This window comes from Lactuca serriola, chromosome 1 (genome assembly GCF_051521515.1).
Source record: "Lactuca serriola cultivar US96UC23 chromosome 1, Lser_US96UC23_V15, whole genome shotgun sequence".
NCBI lineage: Eukaryota > Viridiplantae > Streptophyta > Magnoliopsida > Asterales > Asteraceae > Lactuca > Lactuca serriola.
In genome coordinates this window covers 60,635,656-60,642,534 of record NC_136408.1, presented here as the reverse complement: position 1 = coordinate 60,642,534, position 6,879 = coordinate 60,635,656, and the positions used below count along the sequence as shown (strand labels likewise).

At 35.3% G+C, this 6,879-nt stretch overlaps 1 pseudogene; it reads left to right on the top strand.

Moving 5' to 3' along the window:
* The first annotated feature begins 1,376 nt into the window (after nucleotides 1–1,376).
* On the top strand, nucleotides 1,377–1,494 carry LOC145080562 (5S ribosomal RNA; annotated as a pseudogene).
* The last annotated feature ends 5,385 nt before the right edge of the window (nucleotides 1,495–6,879 follow it).

Here is a 6,879-nt window from a genome sequence, read left to right as displayed (position 1 = left end):
CCAGAAACCCCAAAATTCGTGTGAGGCTTCATTCTCGAGGAGATTGGGGGCCTAGAAGAGGAAATTGGTGGAAGGAGCTTGAGAAATTGGAAGTTAGCATTAAGGGCTTGTATAGATCTGTGAGCTACATCAGTTTTGGGCACATCTCTGAGGTAAGGAGCCTTATCTTAAGCTATTTCCTTTTTGGTTTATCCTTGGTGGTTATTTTGGGAGTCCCTTAGCTTGTTTTGAGACCTATCTCGGAGTTGGGAGTTAGATCTGGGGTTGCTGCTCCAGATCTAAACTCATGATGGCTTAGAATGTCATAAAACTTCAGTTCTTGGGTTGTTGGTAAAGCCCCTTTGTCTAAAACCCAAGCCCTAGTGTGTTTTGGGCTTATATCTCCTTGGTATCACGTAAAGTTTGCAACTTTATGTGAGGGATAGCTTGTAGAAGGGTAGGTCTATGGATTGGAGCCCCTGCATGGCTTGAAAAGCCTCTGAATGGATTGAGAGCTGGAGATACTCAGCGAGTCACATGAGTGTACTCGACGAGTTGTATGTATATGTGCATGAACTCGGCGAGTTGGAAGAACAACTCGGCGAGTCTGTTGAAGATTGCTGTAACATCCCCCTCGGGCACGTATCACAATAGTGTCCGCTTTGGGCCATTCGGCACGAGGACTTCCCAGGGGGTCACCCATCCTGGTACTACTCCCGCCCGAGCACGCTTAACTGCAGAGTTCTTATGAGATCTGCTGCCCTCACGGCTTTAAAACGCGTTGTGACAAGGAAGGTATCCACACCCCTTTATAAGGAAATGCTTCGTTCTCCTTCCAAGCCGATCGGCACGAGGACTTCCCAGGAGGTCACCCATCCTGGTACTACTCCCGCCCGAGCATGCTTAACTGCAGAGTTCTTATGGGATCTGCTGCCCTCACGGCTTTAAAACGCGTTGTGATAGGGAAGGTATCCACACCCCTTATAAGGAATGCTTCGTTCTCCTTCCAAGCCGATGTGGGATCAGATCTAACCCATTTTCACCCCCCATTATAGGGTTCGACGTCCGCGTCGAACACATCGACCCGTGCCCTAGCTCTGATACCATTTGTAACATCCTCCTCTGGCACGTATCACAATATTGTCCACTTTGGGCCACTCGGCACGAGGACTTCCCAGGGGGTCACCCATCCTGGTACTACTCCCGCACGAGCACGCTTAACTGCAGAGGGGGGTGTTACAAATGATATCAGAGCTAGGGCACGGGTCGATGTGTTTGACGGGGACGTCGAACCCTATAATGGGGGGGGGGGTGAAAATGGGTTAGATCTGATCCCACATCGGCTTGGAAGGAGAACGAAGCATTCCTTATAACGGGCGTGGATACCTTCCCTATCACAACGCGTTTTAAATCCGTGACGGCAGCAGATCCCATAAGAACTCTGCAGTTAAGCGTGCTCGGGCGGGAGTAGTACCAGGATGGGTGACCCCCTGGGAAGTCCTCGTGCCGAGTGGCCCAAAGTGGACAATATTGTGATACGCGCCAGAAGAGGATGTTATAATTGCCTTGGACTCGGTGAGTCTGTTCTTGGACTCGGCGAGTCTGGTTATGGAACCCTAACCTTTTCTGGTTAAGTCATGAATCGGTGAGTCGAAGGACGACTCGGTGAGTTGAGCAAGGTAGGACTCGAAGATTCTTGGACTCGACGAGTCAGCGGGTTGACTCGGCGAGTAGAGTCAGTCAGGATGTTTGAATTTGATTAAGGACTTTGACTTTGACCAAGAGTTGACCAGTTGACTTCTAGGGGTATTTTGGTAATTATTGGTATTTATTGAGTTCAGTTATTTGGTGTTGACCAGTGGAGGGGTTCGTGTCGGTGGTTGGAGCAGCGTGATCTTATTTCTTCAGCCGACAGTTGTATGTGAGTCTTCTCACCGTACTAATGGGTCTAAGGTACCAAGGCCGACCCATCTTATGTTGTGTGATATGATAGTTAGCTTTATGCTAGGTGGTATGCTGGTAATTATGTGATATGCTAGTTGTCTTTGTGATACTTGCATGGAATACCATATGGGGTAGCCCATGACACAATGGTATAAGACCCTGGGGGTAGCCACGACATCCTTAAAGGTTTATGTACGTGTTATGTATAGATATTTATGTGATGCATGATATGCTATTTGGTTATATATGGTATTTGCAGGGAAGACCCCGGTGGAAGCCCATGACATTGAATGTAAGACCATGGAGGTAGCCCATGACAGTCCTAGGTAAAGACCATGTGGGGTAGCCCATGACATTGGATGTAAGACCATGTGGGGAGCCCATGGCAGTCCTAGGTAAAGACCATGTGGGTAGCCTATGGTACTATTACAGGTTTTATGTATGCAGGGCTTATGTGATATATGGTAGCTTTTATAGCTAACAATATATATGATACGTGTGTAGATTTTATAGCTAACAGGATATGTGATATGTGGTTTATGTGAATGGTATGCTCTGGGAAACTCACTAAGCTTCGTGTTTACAGGTTTGTTTATGGTTTCAGGTATCATTGTTTTGAAAAGGAAGAGCTCGGGTTGATCGCAGTGCACACACCTATGATTTCCGCAATGAATGATTTTGGGATAAACTCCGATAAACGATTTGATTGACTATGATTTGATTGTTTGAATTAAATGGTATCAATGTTTTAGTTATATTAAAAATGAAATTTTTACGCCTGATTTTTGGGACGTTACAACTTTATCAACCAATCAAATCATTTTATTTCTTTCTCTCTATACTTCTTAACATGTTATAACATGGTGAACACCATTTCCCCCTTGGTATTATGGTGGTGTTATATATGAAGTGGCATATGAACTTGGTGTTATAACGTGACTCATACCTAATGCTCTAAGGTATGGTTCATGTTGCATCTCGTTGTTGCTGAGGTGGAACATCCTCAACGTTGTTAAGAAGCATCAACACCACCCCCTTTCTTGTTGTATCTAGTTGTGTTGCTTCTTGTTGTGGCCATGACTAGATGCAACGTGATTTTCTATTGGTTGCCCAAATTCTCTCTCTCTATCTCTTTCCTCTTAACATGGTGTTATAACACTATGAACACCACCCCCTCTTCTTGGTGCTTCTTGTCATAACATCACTTCAAGTTGCCCATACCATATGCTCTTAGGGATGAGTAATGGGACGGACCCGAAGACCGAGAATTATTAATTGCCTTATCCGAAACCGACCGTTTTTTGGTGTATCGGGTCCGATTTCGATCCGGTCCAATTCTGGGTACTAAATTGGGTTTTTGGTTTTGGACCGAATTAATATTTAGAAAGCATAAAAAATGCATTTTTTATAAAAAAAAACGTCATGTTTAAATAAAAAACAACACTATTAATAAAAAACTACACTTTAACGATTTTTATTTCAAAAAATAACAAAAAAATACAGCACCATTTATATAAAAATGCAATTTTTCTAAAAAACTACATGTTTTTACCAAAAACAGCTCTATTACAAAAAATTCCATTAAACTGTTTTTATTTATAAAAAATTGCACCATTTATATAAAAACTGCATTTTTTATTTAAAAAATTACATTTTTAACAAAAAACACTATTAATAAGAAAAACAATACTTTTATTTATAAAAAACAGCAACAATTTTTTTTTTTTACCTTTAATTTCATATTCAAAAGAGACATCTTTTAATAATTCAATATCATTATCTATGTATTTTAAATTAATGTTAATATCTATAAAAAGAGGTGAAAATGTTTTCCGATCCGATCCGGGTAAATCTCGAATTCCGGATACGGTCCGGTCTAAACCCGAAACCTGATTATTCGTAAAAACAAAACCCAAAAACTGACCGACTAATATGAATATCTGGTCCCACCGTTTCGGTACCGATTATTTTCCAGTCCGATCCAGTCCAACAGATCATTATATGCACATCCCTACTTATTATCAACATCAATACTTTTCAAAAACAAAAAATGATAAGAAAATGACAAATGTCAAATTTATAGATCATTTGAAAAAGAAAGAAAATATAGATTATGAAAAATTACAAGTGGTAATAATAACGATTCTTTTATTAGGAAAATAGGTTTTTCATTAGTAATCTCATATAGTTAAAAGAAATCAGCAAAAAATTAATTTACTAATTATAAGGTTATTTAAAATCAATTGTTATTTTTGTATACAACAAAATTTTATAAATTATTATGTACACAAATCATTCTCACTTAAATTAATTTCAAAAGAAAATGATAATTTGGTAGTATGGGAATCAAAGTAGATAATTTTCATATGATTAATCCGGTGTTACTATATAACACGACAAATTTGCTCAGCAAACCTTTTTATTTTTACTCTTCCCGATCTAATTGATAAGACATTTTTTTAATAGATAATTTTCATAGGATTCGTGTATTTACTCATCCGCCTATTCATAGGATCCGGAATCCCAACGAAGGGTTTTAGACATGTTGAGTATTTAAAAGAAGATTTTAGACATCAGCTGGATCGATGTTTTTTTTTTTGATTTTTTTTAATGATCGGGAGAGTGTATGTTTTTGTGTATAGTATATTAGTATTATTATACCATTGTATTTGGTTGTTTAGGTGATGTAATGTAATAATATGTTTTCTAATGTTTATTTGCATATGCTTTATTATATAATAAAGTAATCGTTTATAAATTATACTTCATACATTATTGTGATTATTTCACTATTTGTTTCTGAATTAATGGAATAGATAGCATTTTTTGAATGATGGCAACTTGCGTAAAATATTTTTATCCGACACATTTTCATCGGCGTTGTCATCGAACCAAGAAGTATATAAAAATCCATAAATAGTTGGTAGTCGTGTTGTCTTCTCTATTATTTGTAAATATCAATCCAGTTAACCAGTTGTTTCTTAATCTTCATGTTGTATTTCAACTATTGGCCAAATCATAAATAAGAACTGCCCCAAAAAAGCTTAATCTCATACAACTCTATCGTTAAGACAAGTTTCTGCAATTCATGAATTTGACATTGCAGACCACATGTTACAGTTCAAAAGAACTGAATAGATCTAAAAAGCTCGATGTCAGACAACTCTCTCATTAAAATCGAGTTTCACCTGATTGTGAGGCAGTTGTTCAAGTTGACATGTTGTATGTCATTGACTCATTGGTTGCTTTGAGGCTTTATGATTGACCAGATAATATCAACGTTGTCAGAAATCTTAGAATGTATTAGTGATCTCTTAACCATTTGAGAAATTTGAATATATATTGCTAACAATACACTATAAAAATAAACTAAAAAAACATTGTGTTAGTTCAAAAAAATTATCATGTTCGAAAATTTTGGTCTCCCTTTCATAGAAAAAGGTATTTCGAAATTCATAAGTGAGTTATATATTTTCTGAAAAGTGATTTTCAAAATACCTTGGAATTAATGATCATGTGATATTTTAGAAAAAAATGGTTATTATTTAATAAAAAATTAAAAATTTTGGTTATTGAAATGAATATTCCTTTTTTTCAATTAATATTTTCTTGACAGTAAGTGAATAACTCAACTGAAAATCATATCATTGAAATGTTTAAGCAAATGGTAACTTGATCTTTCTCTCTCCAACTCAATTGAAAACATATCATTTAAATGTAATTGTTACATCTCAATAAATCCAATTAAATTCATCCCAACCCGTTTCTCTTTCTTTCCTTTTTTTCTCCAACTTCATTTTCTATTTTTAAAGCTATTATTTTTATTGTATAACTTTTTAATCTTTTTATTTTCAAAATAAATATACCGATCATACGTATATTGATGAAGATGGTTATCCTATTTACCGGAGACGTAACGATGGAAATAATGTCCTTAAAAAAGGTGTTTCTTTAGACAACATGTATACACAAATCCTTTTGAATGATTTAATAAATTTTAATTCCTTAAAATTTTTTTCTTTTTATGAAATATATTATTATATGTTTAAATACATAAATATCAATAAACAACTTAAATTTAAATGGTACTAATATTTTATTTTTAAACGGATAATGTAATATATAAAAACATATTACTCATTATATATGTTTTCTTATGTTCTTCCTATGTTAACTTCAAATTATCATTTAATGTTGTTTTCAGGTATACACAAGGACCAAAAATGTAATTTACTCTAAATGTAAGTAAAAAAAAGAAAAAAAATAAAAATATAAATTTTGTTGTTATGCTATATGGTTTTTAGTTTTGGTTCTAAGGCAAAATGGTCATTAAAAAAAACTAACAGTTAGGCTGTTAACTTAGGCAATCATAAAAGTTTTATGAAACAGTGAAACAAGGTCCAAAAACTACAACCTGATTCTTTTAGGGACCAAAACCGACAACTAAACAAAGGGACCAAATATGTAAATTACTAAAAATAAATGAAAAAACTTTTGTTTATACTGATCCCCCACCCCCCCCCCCCCACACACACACACACAATTTTGAGGTCATGGTGGTGGATAAAGCTTCATCACTTCTGCCTCTAATTTGCTACTTGCTTAATAGTAACGAATGTTCTTTGCTACTACTGGATCATTTCTTGCACATTCAAGATCCATTGATATAATCCCTATTGTATTTCAAATTCAATAACAAAATTGTAATTAATTAATTACTCATTAAAGTTAATAAATTATAAATTTATCTCACTTCCTGCTCATCCAAGTTTTCTCATTGCTATAGCATCAAGAAGCTGATCATATCGCATATTTTTCTAAATAAGAAACTCTAATATCAATAAAAAAAGCTATTTAATTTTGTAATAAAGTTGAATTAAAAAATAAGTAAATAAATAAATAAGAAGAAGACGAACCTTGTATTACAATCATATTTTATGTTTGACCTCATCATCA